The sequence below is a fragment of the Eptesicus fuscus genome, chromosome 5 (genome assembly GCF_027574615.1).
Source record: "Eptesicus fuscus isolate TK198812 chromosome 5, DD_ASM_mEF_20220401, whole genome shotgun sequence".
In the NCBI taxonomy this organism is placed as follows: Eukaryota; Metazoa; Chordata; class Mammalia; order Chiroptera; family Vespertilionidae; genus Eptesicus; species Eptesicus fuscus.
In genome coordinates, this window is record NC_072477.1 from 34437758 (window position 1) to 34455911 (window position 18154).

Below are 18154 nucleotides of genomic sequence, written 5' to 3' on the forward strand. Positions count from 1 at the left end.
AATGTTAATATCCCTTTGCTTTTATTAATGTTAAAATATTTTTTTTAAATAGTGAAGCTCAAACATCCCTAACAGTATGGTTATATAAATGTAATATCCTAAAGTATAATCCAATGAGCTATATTCTCACCAGAATTAAGCCAGACTTAAATTCTTTGATCTTTGTTGCCATTATACATTAGAGGCCCAGTGCATGAAAGTCATGAATGGGTAGGGTCCCTAGGCCTGGCCGGCGATCAGGGCCGATCAGGGCCTTCCGGCTGTCGGCCGGGGCCTTCCTTCATTCTGCGCTGCCCCCTGGTAGTCAGTGCATGTCATAGCGAGCAATCGAACTGCCCGTCTCCCAGTCAAACTCCTGAGGGGACACTTTGCCTATTAGCCATATATATATTGCTTTTTTCTGTCTTGATCATTCTGTGCAAATAGGTCACCTTTCCACCATCCAATACCTCCAATTCTCCTGCAGACTGTTTTGCTACAGCCCACTGGCCTTCCTACTACTGAGTATTCCAAGCCTGGCCCCACCTCAGAGTGTTGGCATTGGCTGTCCCAAACCTTTGCAAAGCTTGTTCCTCCTCTTCCTTCTGGTTACTCGAGAGAGAGCTTTCCTGACCACACTCACCATCCCCATCCCCAGTACTCTCTAGCACACTACCTTATTTCATTTGCCTACTGGCACTTATCCCTACCTAAAATCACCTTCTTTGTGGGCTCATTGGTTTGTAGACTTGTCGGTTTTAGGTCTCCTCACAAGAGCACAAGGTCCTTGAGAGCAAGGAACTATATCAACTTTTCATGTTTATAGCCCCAATGCCTAGCATGGTGCCTGTTATATAGTAGGCACGTCATAATATTTCCTAAATGAATGAATGAGCAAAAAGCTAGGTGAGGTAGATGAACCATCTTTACTACATAATATCCCAAGAGTATGATAACATATTCTTGGATGAGGTGACATAATAGCATATGCACTTTGTTATTAACGTGTCTAATGTCAGCTGAGTCATCCAGCTGTCCAGGTATTTAACAGCTTAGGCCAGCATGTACGGTGCACTTCAGCATGCGCACATGTCTTTATTTGGTTCCCACCACTATCCCCTAAGTAGGCAGGGCGAGGACAGAGGCAGAATCACTCGTGTTTTCACATATGAAGAAACTTGAGTTCAGAGAGATTAAATTGCTTTCCCAAGCCAAGCCCCTATTAGGCAACAGGCCTGGGTCTTCAGCCCAGTCTTGTTTAGCTTCCCTGCTACACCACTGGTGTCTGTCTAGTTTGCAAAAAAAAATATTCATTTATTTAGTTATTCTTTTAAGAAACTTAAATTGAGCACCCACTATTGACTGTTAAGGACTCTTTGGGCTTGTGTACTAGTGGGATGGGCTTCCAGGAAATATGACTTTGTAGCTCTTCCTGAAAGGGCAGATAGGATTTCAATAAAAAATAAATAAAAAGGAGAGAGACAACATGCTAGGAAAAGGGAACAAAATGAAACAAGAAAATGTGATGTATTTTTGAGAAACTAGTAAGGAGTTAATTGAAGGAAGTATCTGAATGGAGGGAAAACATTGAGGTCGGACTGGAATTGATGTTAAATGACAATTGCTGTTTGGTGCTTTTCACATTATCAGAATGGGTTCTTTTGAGTCCTGTAAAATGTGAAGCCAGTTGCCATAGAAATACAGTAATCATTGCCATAAAGGAAGCCAGGCTCCTGTGCTGGTAGTGGGGGTAAGAAAATGGTATACTGAAGCCCCAAAGTTCAGATTAAGACAGGTCTGTGGCCAAAGTTATTCATTTTTAAACTTTGAAATTCTATGAATTAAATGCTTGGTATGAAATATCTACTTATGGTACAAAATTCTTTTGCATCCAGATAATCTTTAATTTTACAATCCATGAAGGTAGAAAGTCAGAGAAATATTTAAAAATATTTAAATTTACTGTAAAAAATGATTTTCATGATTTTTACTTTGTTAGTAAGACTCGAACTGTATGTATAAATAGATCTGTAGCAACACACAGATGTCATAGAAACATCTCACATACACACACACACACACACACACACACACACACACACACACCACACAGCACCACTATGTGGTGTATGAAAACACACTTTAGGCTTTGACAGCATTTTCCTTATATCTTGAAATATATTCAAATTCATTCCTTAAACAGAATCTAATCATTTTAATAGCAAACTTGAGTTAATTAGCCATGTAATTCATTTACTTTATAGTGGAACATTTGCAAGATGATCTAAGAAATCGGTGGTTGAGAGCTTTTTAATCTTAGAGATGTGGCTTTCAAAGAGTGCGTGTATGTATATTTTCATAAGTGACATCACATTTGCATATAGACATTCCTTAGTGCTTTGTTAAATATCAATGACTGGCCTATTTGATTCTGGATAAAATTTTCTTATTATTGTGGTTATCAGGAGTGTAGACTATGGAGTCAGACAAAATGAACTCAGATCCCAGGTCTGTCACATACTGTGTGATCTGGGGAAATAATAATTGCCTACTTCATTGGGTTGTTGTCAGAATGAACTGAAATCCATGTACAGTGTTTTGACAATATCTCGCACATATAAGCCACTTAGTAATTATACACATTAATAGTAATTACCTTAAAAAACAACAATGATCACTTCTTGAGTGATCACTACTATGTTCTAGTTGCCTTCAATACATTATTTCTAATCTCCATGGGTTAGATAATAGTATCCCATTTTACAAATGGAAAAAAAAAAAAGAGACACAGAAATTAATCAACTTACCAAAATTGCTCCAATGGTAAATGACGAAGCTGAGTTTGGACCATACTTGACCCACTTTGTTCTTTTTTTAAATTTACCCTGCTATCTCTAAAATACCATGACGTACCTCTGATGCCTCGGTAAGGCTTTCTTTCCTTTTGTTTCAAATAATGGCTCATAAATTATATGACATAAAAAAAAGTTCAAATAATGTACCATTTGCTGAATGGACCTTAAGAGATATAACAAAGGAATTAAATAAAATAATATTATGCAAGATAAAGCTTGTGCAAGTAAGCAAACAAAAAGACAAAAATAATTCTTCCTTGCCCTGACTGGTTTGGCTCAGTGGATAGCGCTTCGCCTGCGGACTGAAGGGTTCCAGGTTCGATTCCGGTCAAGGGCATGTACCTTGGTTGCGGGTACATCCCCAGTGGGAGGTGTGCAGGAGGCAGCTGATAGATGTTTCTCTCTCATCAATGTTTCTAACTCTCTCTCCCTCTCCCTTCCTCTCTGTAAAAAATCAATAAAATATATATTTTTTAAAAATAATTCTTCCTTGATGGGCCATCTGGTAGTCATTTATACCTGACACTGGTATAAATAAAAGAGAAAATGGATCCCTTAAATTATTTGTATACTACTATTATCACTATATAAGCAACATAGTCTCCATTTGACCAAGCCAAGATGAGTAAGTTACTCAATATTTATCATTGATTAGGGAAAAGACCTCTACATTGATTTTAAAACATTATCAAATGCCAAAATAACAAGTCTGAAAAAAAAAATAACAAGGAACATAATTGTTTCTTCTTGATTCTTTGCAATAGAGAATCAAGACTATGTAATCTTCACTTCGTTGTAATTGACTTTAGGGCACCTTTGAAACCTAAAATGAATATTTTGTGGGTGGCATAACTTATTTCAATAAAGCCCCCTTCAATTACTATGTTATTTAGAGACCAATTGGGCAGGATTTCCCTAGCAGGCAGCACGGTCCTGGTCCGGTGGTTAAGAAGACAGACTTGGCAGATGGGTACTAGACTTGTTGGGTGATCACTTCATAAGTTATATAAATGTCTAAGCACTATGTTGTACATCTGAAACTAATATAATATTGTATGTCAATGGTAATTGAAAATTTATTTCAAAAATTAAAAATAAATAAAAAATAAAGGGGTGAGGGGAAGAAGGCAGACTTGGGTTTCCACTGTACTACCATTTACTAGCTGTGCTAGATTGCATGCATTAGCTACCTTTCTATACCTTACGTTTTTTTAAAATCTGTGTAAAAATGATCATAAAAGTACCTACCTTGAAGAAGTTGTTATAAGGATGAAGCTCTTATTTCAGTGTCTGGCCAGAATAAATTGTCTGTAGCCGAAACCGGTTTGGCTCAGTGGATAGAGCATCAGCCTGCGGACTGAAAGGTCCCAGGTTCGATTCCAGTCAAGGGCATGTACCTTGGTTGCGGGCACATCCCCAGTGGGGGGCGGGTGGGTGCAGGAGGCAGCTGATTGATGTTCTCTCTCATCAATGTTTCTAGCTCTCTATCCCTCTCCCTTCCTCTCTGTAAAAAAATCAATAAAATATAAAAAAAAATTGTCTGTAAATATTAGGGGTTACTCTTTAGTATGGAGAGGTGGAATGATATAGCAGAAGCATATGAGGTTTGCATTCAGGCAGACTTTGGGTAGGATGTACAGGCCTCATTCAATGACTTACTATTTATGGAACCAAGCAAATAAAGAACTATTTTCCAGGATGGGAATCTTGGACAGGTTAGGTTTTTCAAAGGAGGGGGTTAAAGGGGAAAGCTGGAGGCGGGGGGGGGTGTGTCTTGGGAAGGGGAAATAGAATATTTTTTGCCAGAAAAGCCATGATAATGTATAAGTAACAGTGACATAGACCAGAAAGCTGGCAGAAAGAAATTAGATTTTTTTTTTATTCATAAAGTTAGCGTGTCCCATTGAGAAGTGTGTATTCATACACATTCGGTTGTATGAATCATTGATATGCTATGATGTGCTCCACAATCTCAACAAGCCTAGAAAAAATGCATGTCAACAATTATATAGGATCAAAGATTTTACTCTACTTGCAAGCTAATAAGTTAACCAGCACAATTTCATGGATGCTGGTAGAAGACACAAGACTCCTGGGTCAGAGATGAAGGACAATTAAGCACTAGCAATAGCCAGAGTATTGGCATTTATTTGTGCCAGTTCCTCAAGTCTCAATTCCCAATTCTGAGGCCACAAGAAAAGCAGGTTGCGTTAATAGAGGGGAATCCTGAGATGAGGGAATCCAAATCTTTCATAATGGGTTGTGGAGACATTCAAGCCTTCTCTGCAGGGCAGACTCCGTCTATATTATACTGGACAATAAGGATGCCCGCGCTTTGCCCAAGAGGAAGACACTATCTTTCAAGCTGATCACTTACAAACATTCTTAGAAAGACTGTACAGCCCTCGCCAGTTTGACTCAGTGGGTAGAGCATCAGCCTGTGGACTGAAGGGTCCCAGGTTCAACTCTGGTCAAGAGCAGGTACCTGGGTTGCAGGCTCCATCCCCAACCCTAGTCTGGGGTGCATGCAGGAGGCAACCAATCGATGTGTCTTTCTCATGTCAATGTTTCTCTCTCTTGCCGCCCACTCCCTTCCACTCTCTCTAAAAATCAATAGGAAAAAAAAAATCAGGTGAAGATTAAAAAATAAAATAAAATAAAGATAGTATAGAACAAAGAGCAGCCAGTGTCTCTGCTCAAAACATACAGAAATGAGAGGGACTCATAAATGAGAGGGACCCATGGAGAATTATTGCCAACAAAATGATAAAAGAAAATGCCACTTGGAATAATCTCTTTAGTATTATGAAACCTATATCTCAGGGCTTCATTTTCCCATCCTAAGTTCCTGCTGCCTGAAGCTAGGCTGATCACGGTAGGAGCCAGCGCTAACAATTTACTTAATGTCAGCTCTGTGGAGCCAGAAAACACCCCTTCTGGTCTGCCAGCTGGTTTGGGGCCTGATGCTCCGCATCCTCACAGCTGCCTCGACCGAGTTCTTTGTAGTGGGTGAGTGATACCCCTGGAAAAGAAAAGCGATGTGTTTTTTTTCTTTCACCTGAACCCTGCTCTCTATCGACACACTGTGAAAGATCGAGAGACAGCTTATTTCAAGCCCACTCTACAACTGTGCCATTGTTGTGGAAGGAACACGGTGTCGGAGTTCTGACGGGGAACCTCCATGGGGAACCCTGGCTTGTAGGGCTCCCAGGGGTGGCAGCAGGAACGCAGAAGAAGAGGCAAATCTTGCAACCTACCCTGCAATTTCTTCAGAAGTAGGAGGTTGCCAGAAAGGGACAGTCTGGGGCTCTTTTCCAAAGATCTCCTTTCACCATTGGATTTCCCAGTCCTTCCCACTTCTTAGAAAAGCTTCAGACATCAAACACATTTTACCTTAGTGTGGCTAACAGTAATCTCTTGTTTGGGTGGGGTATGAGGAAGACTTGAGTTTTAAGTCCATTCTTCTAATAAATAAGTCACTGTCTCCAATTAAGAATAATCATAGCTCATTCTTAATTTAATTTCATGGATGTTGGTAGAAGACACAAGACTCCTGGGTCAGAGATGGACAGTTAATTGCAAGCACTAGCAATAGCCAGAGTATTGGGGGGTAGGGTGGGATCAGGGTAGAGGGGGACAATAGGAGGAAAAAAGGGAAGTCTGTAATACTTTCAACAATAAAGATACATTTTTTAAAAAATAATAATCATAGCAAATGCTTCAATGGCATTTGCCAGGTGCCAGGCACTGTTCTAAATGTTTGGCATTTGTTTACCCATTCAAAGTTATTATCCTCGTAATATAAATGAGGAACTTGGGACACAGAGATATTGGGTAACTCTAAGGCCACACAAATAATAACTGGCAGAGATAAGATTTGAACCCAGGCAATCTAGGGACAGAGTCAAGGCTTTTAGTCACTAACCAAGACAGCCCATGGGATAAAGGAGTGTTATCCCGCCATAGACGGCTGGCTACCCTCTGGAGGTTAAATTCAAAGAGTGCTTATTGACAAATTGATGGCTTTTTAATTGTGTATGGTAGGGAACAAAATTGAGATCAGAATGGATGAAAGCTAACTCCAGCTAAAAAACAAAGAGTAATTGCTCTTTCAGCCCAGATACAAGGCAACAAACGTCACCTATAGAAAGTATTAGCACAAATAGCTCTTTAAAATAAACCATTAATAAGGTATGGCTGAGGCGTTTGTTTGTTTGTTTTTCAAATATTTGGAACGACATTCCCTAAAACAATGACAAATTACATCTCCATCATGTACGTGGTCATTAAAGCCCAAAGCTCATAAATCATCATCAAGAGGCCACAATGCCACATCGCACCTGGCACACTCCCCTCTGAAGGGACAGCTGCAGTGCACTCATCCTTCCTGCTTCAAAGACAGGGCACCATTCATCGTCAGAAATTCTTTGGAAAGAGCTGTCCCAAATGCAGATTCCAGGGACAATCAAATGGTGCTGAAATTACCTCATTCTGGAGCATAATATTTATCAACTTCCAATTGTGTTTTCCTATTTTCTTGGAATGATGATTTAGAAAATCTTCTTTGCTACATTCACACCTATACTCATCAACACCCAGAGTTAAGAAGTGGCTCAATGAAAATAACTGAAAACTGTGTTTCTAATACTTATGTATTCATGTCATATATGAAGTTGGCAACCCCTCAAAGTGTTCACTGTTCAAAAAACTAGTTTCTGGTTCCAATTCTTTTGTTTGTTTTTGTTTTGTTTTCCTTTTTATTGGATGTATTGAGGTGCCATTAGTTATAAAGTTATATAGGTTTCAGGTGTACAATTCTATAATGCATCATCTGTATACCATATGCAAGCATGTCAAATTCGCGGCCGGTAGGCCACACGCCTCGTTTGACATGCTTGCTGTATTGTATGTTCACCACTCCTAGTCAAGTCTCCTTCCATCACCATTTATCATGGTTCTGTTTACCATTAGTGATCCATCAGCATTTACCTGGCAAAGGATGGAATCTCATGAATGCCCAAACCATGCCATCACCTTCTACACACACACACACACACACACACACACACACACACACCCTTACTTAAAATCACAGAAATCAAAGGGGACTTACAGATCATTCAGTTTATACTGCCATTTTCTAAATGAAAAAAACTGCGGTCCAGAGTTATTTTTATGTCTAGTCATTATATTAGACCCCTTAGTTACAAGCAACAGAAATTCATCTCAAACAACTCTAAGCAAAAGAAATAATTACTATAGGGATTGCCTCCAGGAACTTAAGGGCAGAAATAGAGGCAGACATAGGAACCAGATAGAACCAGGGATTCATGCCATGCTTGTGGCTTCGATTTCTCTCTCCTCTACTGCTGCTGCTCCATTGTGTTTTTCTCTCAATATGCTTCCTTGACTTCCCCAGATAAAGTCCGAAGATACCCAGGAATAAACTCACTGACCCAGCCTAGCTCAGATGCCCACTGTCTAATCAATCACCAACAGCCCAGGAACATGGTCACATCATAACATGACTGCTTCCAATGTGATTGGGAGAAAAATTCTCAGAAAGTGGGTAAGGGACAAAATATGCCCTGTGAACTAGAATTTAGAATTCCTCACTCTTGGTTGAGTTATCTTTTCTGGTTCATCCCTCATCTCACTGTCTGTAAATCAATACTTTAAACATATTCAGAATCTCTGTCTATAATACATTCACTCACAACTATTATTTGAGGGCCTCCCATATATACGTTTACATGCTTAATAATTGCATAGCCATGTTTAATTTTCATAATAGCTGGCAAAAGAGGTAATATTAACTCCATGTTATAGATCTAAAAAGTGAGTCTCAGACAGCAGAGATGAATGAATAATAGCCAAAATCCAGTAACTAGAGTTGGAAAGGAGGGAGATGAGAATGAGCACATAGAAGAAGAGTACAGCGGTAGTGGGAAATAAAATGAAGACTCAACTCTAAACTTAAAGAGAAGAAATGTGTGCCTGGAGGCAAAAAATAAGTTCAAGACACCAAGACCAATAATTCATATAAAAGGGGAAAAAAGCATGAGCGCCCTTTAAGAACCCATGGGCAAGCCACCCTTGTAGCATTTAAAGTATATTAGTCAAGGTCCCAAAATATCAATCCCATTACCAGTCATTCCATTATTTCTAATTGACTCCAAGGCAAGGTTGTGTTTTAGAGAAAGCACATGATTATTATAGTTGTGGACCCTGAGAAAGAAGATACTTAATAAGAAGGGCTTCTGGTGGCTCAAAAACAACAGCGCCTAGCAGCCATTTCTACACGGGGGCCTCTCACTCAAACTGTACATCATGGAGAGGCCTGCACTGAACTACCTTCCCTCTGCTCTGAACTGCCTGCCTGCACTGTGTTTCTGCCATCTGAGCCAGCCCTTACAAAGGGCTGAGGCTTTCCCCATCCAATCAAAGCTGTACAGCTATATCATCAGCTTCTTCACTGACCAATCAGAGTGGCACTTTAGTCCATCACAGTCTAGAGTGGCCTTTATTCAACACGGACCCATCAGGACAGTGCCATTTGGAATAATCAAATGGCAAGGATTTGGAGTCCTTATTTGCATGAGGATGAACCAATCAGAGACTTCTAATGAAGTCAGCTCCCTTTCCAACTCTGAGTGCACACTTTCCTTTTCCACACAAGACTAAAGACTGCATTTTCCCAGCTGGAGCTGAAACACCAAAGATATCTGGCAGCAACAGAGTGGAACAGACCAGTGCAGGTTGTAACAGACGGGCACAAAGCAGAGCTGTCTAGCTAGAGAATTGGCCTGGCCCAGGCTGCCTTGCTGTTCTCACAGCCATGCTGTATCACAATTGAGCTGTTTTGCACTAATTTAAGTTCCTTCTTCGTCACACTCCAAATTGGGGATTTCATTAAATTGGTGCCACAACCATCAGTTGACATAGTCAAAAGAAGTTAGAAGTCAATTGGCTATGTTTGCCTTCTTATACATTTGGCTTGTAGAGCAATCAAGCAGGTTAGCCCAAAAATATGGGTAAACAACAAACTGCTCACTCCTGTGGAGGGTGAACTGGAATGCCAGTGCACAGGAGGCCACCTGTCCTAGAGACAAGTGAAGTTCTGAAGTTTTATCACCAATAGATGTGGGGGAACTGGGCCAGGCCTGGGATGGACTAAAGCTACTCCAGTTTCTAGGGAACCATGTGCTCCTCACTGGCTGCCCTGGGGCATTCCATAAGAGCATAACTCTCAACACCCATGAGGCAACTTAAAAAGGGTTAAGAGGTGACTGAGAGTCCAGTCCAGGCACATGGCACAATGTCTCATTTCCAGCAGCAACCTGGGGAGGTATATATTCTCATCTCCATTTTGCAGATGAAAAGCCTGAGGCTCAGAGGACTTAAATCACTTGCCCAAGGTCACAGAGGCAGGAATACTAGTAGCAGAGGTAGCATTCAAACACACATCTCTGCCAGATTCCAGAGGTTCTCTCTCTGGGCCACTGTGTCTCTATGGGCAGCCGGACTGGCTGGCCTCAGCCTCACCTGTCTGCACACACTCCGTCCTGAGCTGGGGAGGAGTGAAGGAGGGTCTCCTCTTGATCCTCTCATCCCTGTACTTAGGGTCAGAGAAAGAGAGAGAGAAAAGGAAGCAGAACACTCGAAAACTACTTCCTTGCCCTCTGAGACCAACCCTCCATTCCTAGGCTTATATTAATCACTTCCTATTCTTAATGCCACAAACAGAGCCAGTACCTCCCTCCATATCCCTACCTTTTGCCCTTATCTACAATATATATCCCTCACTTGTTCTCCTTGCATCTTAGTGTTGTGTCTCTCCCATAGCTTTTTCACCCTAAGCCTATTTCTCCACCTCACCACATCTCACTCCACCCTTCTCTGATGAAATGGAAGTGACCACAGCAGAATGAGTACAAACTCTTTCTGACCTACCATACCATCTCCTGCCCTTTAATGTCTGCTCCTTCCTTCCTTTTTACCTTCCCGTTCTCTCTCAGTTCTTTGCTCCTTTTATTTTCTTAAATTTAGTTCTTCTCAGCCTTTCTCCATTTTCTTGCTACAATGACTCCTGGCTGTGCTTACTTGGGGGCTCTTCCCACCCTCCACTCCCCCATACCCCCCCCCCCCCCCACACACACACCCAGGCCTTTGTGCATCCTGGTCCTCACTGTTTACACTCCTCCGCCCAGCCAGCGTACTGACCCCACCCTTGCCTCAGTCTAGCCCGTGTGAAGGTTGGTGCTGGCAAATGTTCTGTGGGAAATAAACAATAACAACAAAAGAAAAATGGAACAGGAATACATAAATATTTATCTATCCAAACATAATCCAGAAATGCAAATGTGTGTTTTCAAAAATCAACTTTAAAAATTAAAGAAAATCTTGAATATCATGGTACTTCCATTTCCAAATTTTTATGCCTTCGGTAAAGAAGTACAAAATATTAAAAATACATTGCCAGTAGGAACCTATCTTTAAAAAAAAAACTTTTATTAGGAATATCTAAGATTTTTTTTTTTAATCCTCACCTGAGGATATGTTTAGAGAAAGGAAGGGAGAGATAAACATGTATGTAAGAGAGAAATAAGAGAGAAACATCAATTTGTTGCCTCCCATACTCGCCCCTACCGGGGATCAAACCCACAATCTAGGTATGTGCCCTGACCAGGAATTGAACCCGCAACGTTTTGGTGTATGAAGACATTTCAACCAACTGAGACACCAGCCAAAGTGGGACCTATCTTTTTACCTCACAATCATGGACATGCTTATGCTTTTCATCAATAATAATAATAATAATAATAATTTAGTAATTCTAATTCTCTAAGAATTTATTTTCTGAACAGGCTCTATTCCTTATAGATCGAATCTGTAGTCACACTGCTCTACTTGCTTTAATCAATGTCTGAGTAGGAAAGGATTCTTGTATCCGAAGAAGCAGCAGCAGAGAGAGGGCAGGCAATCTAATGTCCTAACTGGCTTTCCAGATCAAAGTTCTAGTTCAGAGAAGACTGTGCTGTAAGAGATCTCCCCACTTTGAGTGGAGCTGGTACCTACGAAAACAAGTAAAGGAATTATTTTGTCCTTCTTCACCATACAAAGGTTTCACACACAAAAAGTATTTAAACATTTGCTAACCTTAAAGAGTTAACACAGTATTTAATTTATCATATATTCGTTGGTATGTAACTTCTCTGGCCTGAAACAGCATGACTCAAGAAACCCAAAACACTGATTCATATGGAAGACAAAGTGAAAACCTACAGCTTCTTAGAAGAACCCACAAGCAAGGCTGGCCTTGTAACGAGTAGAATTTATAGTGCTGTTCAATGTTCCCAGACCCCCAAATACCAATGGCATCACCATTCATTTCACCGTTAGTTGGCTTTAGCCTGGAGTTCTCAAGACACAGCAATAAGCACATGCCTTGGGTCCTTGGTCTTTAGGCTTTTTAATGTTACAAACTCTTTAAGACTCTGATTAAAGTTTTCCCTACCCCTGGCCAGTGTGGCTCTGTTGGTAGGAGCATCGTCCCATACACCGAAAGGTTGCCGATTTGATTCCCAGGTCAGGGGACACGCCCAAATTGTGGGTTTGATCCCAGGTTAGGTGGGTGTGGGAGGCAACCAATTGATGTTTCTCTTTCACATTCATGTTTCTCGCTCTCTAAAATCAATAAAAACATACCCTCCGGTGAGGATTTAACCCCCCCCCCTAAAATATGCTCATCTACTTTAGATCAAGTTTAGCCTAATTATTTTTGATGGATAAGTCAGTCCCCCTGCTTTAAGCAAAGGCCTTAATGATCACTTAGCAACTTAGCAGGGAACTGACAGTCAGCTGAGGGCAGAAGGCAGGCCCTAAAATCATGGGATCAACTGAGAGGAAAGGATCTCAGGGATCAACAAATTCTTTGCAATCTTACGGCCCACCGGCCCACCGGCCCAAGCTAGAAGAACCCATTCTGAAAGCTCTAAACATTGTGGATTGGGGAGTGAAGGGAGCAAGAGTTGAAAGTTGTCATAGAAAAGAGCTTACACCACACTCAAGTGAGTAGAGATCAACTCCCTGAGAATCCTTTAGAACAAACTTCTGCCGTCTCGTTACCATTTCTCAAATTATACATTCTCAGACAATGAATATCCAAGATGTGGCCAGAGCTGTGTAAAAACACTTCAGAGCATGTGAGCATCATTTCCTGCTGCATTATAATGGATTCCTATGAAATTACACAATGCATCTTTCTGAACCTCAAGCCAGTCCACCCTGAAACAAAAGTGCCCTGAAACCTATCGGTAAACTCTGATTATTTTGGCTTTTTTATAACAAAGCCTTCAGAAATTAAGAATACTCTTTAAGACCACATTAAACGGCCAAAATAGACAGTTCCCAATTTAAACAAGGGGAGTTTTGTCATTAAATGGCTGATGTGGCCAAGCATAACATTCTTTTCATCACTTTCTTTCCTACCCAGTATTTTTCTGTCGTCAAAATATTACGTCTCCTAAATTTTTCTCTAGTTTGTCCTTCCAGTGAATCCACACAAGTCACAAAAGCTACTCCTTGAAAACAAACTTCTTCATTCGCCAACAGGCTATTGGAAAGCTGGTCAAATTTTAGATGTCAGCTGTGTTTTAAGACAGAAGCTATTTTTATTCTTGATTTTAGCTAGGATCAAGATACAGAAATCCAGAAAGCTTTCTTAAGGGACTCAGCTCAGCCTTTCTGGCAAAGAACTCAGATCACATGGAGTAAGGCTCTGACCACCCAAGGTAGAATGCCCAACACACGTGTCCTGTTTGGACAAATACGGTCCAATGTATTAGCATTCATCTCCAAGTTGTGCTGACTCTAGTCCTATGTGCTAATAAGAAATCCCCAGCTGCCTGAGGAGGGCCCCCCATCCATGTATGTCTAGAGGGCACCGTGTGCCTGGGGGCAGCTCCAGGAGGCACCGTGGGTCTTGCTGGTGGCCACCTGGCCAACCGGGCAGACAGGACTGCCGCTGCCACAGCTGCGCCAAGCACTGACATCCTCCCATGGAGAAGAGGAGGCTCCCTCCCTTGTGTTACATCTGTTAGACGGCTCCCTAATCAGTATGACACTGAGCCCCATGTGTCACAAGTGTCATGGCGTGGTTTTTACTTACAGCTGTCTCTCCTCCAAGCCCAGATGTGCTCCAGGAGCTGGGCTGTGGAGTCTCATAATAGCTCCAGGGCTGGACTCAACCTTCCTCCTTCTGTCTGATGAAGAAGGCTTTGATATAAAAATCCTCCCTCTGCCCCCAGGGCTGTTCCTCACAAGATCTCCTTAGCCCCTGCACACAGGCAGCTATCAGGTCACCCCACCTGCTAGGGGTTCAGCTGAGGTCCTGGCTACTCAGAGCCTACCTCGCCGAGGCTCTGATCATGCCCTGGGAGGTGATCAGACACTCTCTTCAAGATAAAATCATCTGGATAGGAGCAATTAACATGTCCCACGTCAAAAAGAACACAGAGAATTTGATTTAGGAGAAAGAAGACCACCCGGGCAGGCAAATAAGGAATGGCAAGGAGGCCAGAAAAGGGAATCTCTAAGAAGGAAATATAAAGCAATGGTTTGTGCTCGAAAAGGCCTTCCCGGTGTGGTGGCTGACCAGGGTCAAAAGGAGCATTTCATTCCTGCGATGATAAGACAGTCATTCCCAGTCGGACCAGGCCCCAAACTCCACTCCAAAGCACTTTGCATGAAGGATGCATAAACTGATGTGACCTGCTTGTGACTGTAACCTGGAAAAGCCAGGAGGAGAATAACGACAGGGTGAACACAATTCATTATGCTATTGACCCCCTCCGACGGAAAGCCCCGGCTGTGTGATTCTGCTGATCCTAACAGGCTGTGGTGTGGTGCTGGGGACGGCTGCAGCCTGCCAGCATTTGGACGGTTCTGCGGGTTTAATTATTCTCCAGTAATAACTTCTCCCTGTTTCTATGAAGAACAGATGATCGACAGTGCAGCCCAGAGTCCTACATTCTATGCAGCAGAAAGATTCAGCATTTTCCAAACATAGTTTACAAATGTCATAGCCACATGTTGACGTACTCACTGTAAATCTTTAATATCAATAACAAGTCTTTCCATTGCAGATATGTAAATAAATGCTTCCCATGTGAAGCAGGAGTAATTATGACCAGTATTTGGTGAACCAGAATACCGGTGACAGCTCCAACAGCTGCGTTCGGCTTTGGCTCAGTAACAAAACCCAGAGAGCTCCCCAGTGACGAACAAGGCAGGGTTTGCTGAATTCCACGCAGCTCTTCTGTTACAGATTATTAAAAGATGAATTATAAAATTGGCACAGTGATGGCCATGCACATTCTTTCTGGCCAGCATCATCCCCAAGGCTCTGACAGTCACAGAAGAATCTCTAAATCAGAGGACAATCCAGGTCTAACGCAAACAGACAGTGTTTGTAAAGCTGCCACGCACCGCACCATTAGCGCATGCACTTCCCTGAGCGATTGTTCAATTGCTTGCCAGAGACAGCCACATGCGGTTGCTAATGGGACAAAGACAATAGGGGGTGACATAAGGCTCTGAGCACTGCCTTTTGTAGTCCCTGAATAGGAATGGGGAGATGGAGGCAAGTAGACAATGCTTTCAGGAGATAGTTAACCAGAAGCCCTGGGCCAAGGGCAGAGTTCTCCATGCTTTCCTAGCCAGACAAAGGGTTTGGGGGACAAGGTAAACCCTTTTTAAGGATTCAGCTTAGATACAGCCCAATTCCGGGTCTCCATTCCCTTGTGGATTCTAGGTAGGTGTCAGTAAAAGATGCTGAATTTATTAAGCTGATGAGTATTTATAGTACACAGAAAATATTTATTATCTTTTAGATTTCCTGTTTTAATCAGCGTTCTCCAGAGAAACAGAACCAATAGGATACATATATATAAATAGATATCTATAGAAAGATAAATATAGATGCAATATATAGATATGCTATATATTACATAACATATAAAATATAACATAAATAGATTACATACTGGTATATAATACAATATATAATACTTTACATATAGTACTACTTCGGGAAGCTTATGGTGAACATGTTCCCTCTCAAGATACTTGTGAACACTGGTTTAAATGCTTTAGAAGTGATGATTTCGATGTGAAAGACAAAGAACGTCCAGGTCAACCGAAAAAGTTTGAAGACCAACAGTTACAAGCATTATTGGATGAAGATGCGTGTCAAATTAAAAAATAACTTGCAGAAAGATTAAATGTTGCTCAGCAAACAATTTCCAATCGTTTACAAGCAATGGGAAAGATTTTAAAGGAAGGAAAATGGGTGCCACATCAACTGAACGAAAGACAAATGGGAAACCGAAAAGTCATCAGTAAAATGTTGCTTCAACAGCATGAAAGAAAGTCTTTTTTGCATTGAACTGTGACTGGCGATGAAAAGTGGATTTATTTTGAGAATCCCAAATGCACAAAATCATGGGTTGATCCAGGTCAACCATCAACATCAAGTGCAAGCCCAAATCTCTTCGGAAAGAAGACAATGCTCTGCGCTTGGTGGGATCAGGAAGGTGTAGTGTATTATGAGCTTCTAAAACCAGGTGAAACCATTAATACTGATCACTACCAACAACAAATAATCAATTTGAACCACACTTTGATCATGAAATGACCAGAATGGGCCAGAAGACACGGCAAAGTAATTTTGATTCATGATGACGCACCATCACACACTTCAAAACCAGTTAAAGACACGTTAAAAGATCTTGCCTGGGAAGTATTAACCCACCCGCTGTATTCACCAGACCTTGCTCCTTCAGATTACCACTTGTTCCAATCGATGGCACATGCACTTTCTGAGCAGCACTTCAAAACGTACAAAGAGGTGGAAAATTTGGTCTCTGAATTGTTTGCCTCAAAACAAGAAAACTTCTATTGGGACGGTATCCACAAATTACCTGAAAGATGGGGGAAATGTGTAGCTAGTGATGGACATTACTTTCAATAAAGCACTTTTGATGTTTCTCTTGAAATTATCGGGTTTTCTTTGATTATAAAGTCCGCATTATTAACCGGTATACCTGGTATATGATAACTTTCAACAGCACTTTTCTTCAAAATAAAGTAATGATTAAATCTTCCCACAAATACTCTTTCTTTTGGCACAAAATTCAACATTTTTAAGTGTAAAATATATATGATTTTAACACCTTCAGAAAATTTGACATATGAAGTTTTGAAGCTTGCTGTCAATACAACAAAATAGCATACATATCAAATCACATATATATCAACATATGTGTAACTCCATCTATTGAAAAAAATCCGCATTAATAACCAATACACCTGGTATCTATACTAATAAAAGCCTAGGTGGTCCTCACGCCCTCACGTGACACCCTCACGTCGCCACAAGATGGCCACCACAAGATGGCCACCCTCACATTGTCACAAAGATGGCCACCACAAGATGGCCGGCAGGGGAGGGCAGTTCTGGGTGATCAGGCTGGCAGGGGAGGGCAGTTGGGGGCAAACAGGCCAGCAGGGGAGGGCAGCTGGGGGCAACCAGGCCTGCAGGGGAAGGCAGTTAGGGGTGACCAGGCCTGCAGGAGAGGCAGTTGGGGGTGACCAGGCCTGCAGGGGAGGGCAGTTAGAGGCAACCAGGCCTGCAGGGGAAGGCAGTTGGGGGCTACCAGGCAGTTGGGTGCGACCAGGCCGGCAGGGGAGTGTAGTTGGGGGCGACCAGGCCAGCAGGGGAGGGCAGTTGGGGGCGATCAGGCCAGCAGGGGAGGGCAGTTGGGGGCGAGTGCCTCACACTCACACACAACATCCTCCAGGACCTGAAGACAGCAGGCTTCCTTCAGATTGGACCCAGGAAAGATGTGTGCACAGGACTTCAGTGAGCTGAACTGAAGGCTAGTGTCTGATTCCCTTCACAACCCTCCCCCCTTCCTACATTGACCTTCCTCCACCACACTTTTGGGGAAAGGAGCTTTGACTCACATCGCTCTCCACTATCACTGGATCCTCTCATTGATCTCAAGGCTACCTTGGGTCACCACTTGTGTTGCTCCCAGGAACCCCCTGAAGATTAGGAACAATGTTCTTCCTTAAGCTAACATGAGGCTGGTCTGAACAGAGGAGAAGCCTTCCGTGTTCCTTCCCTCAGTTGCTCATCTAACACACCAGGCAGTGTGGATGCAACAGACTGTGCTAAAGGTTTGGAGATAACTGGAAAATACTGCAATGTAGGCATAAATTAATGCTGAACATTAATCATGATGGTTCAATGTCCA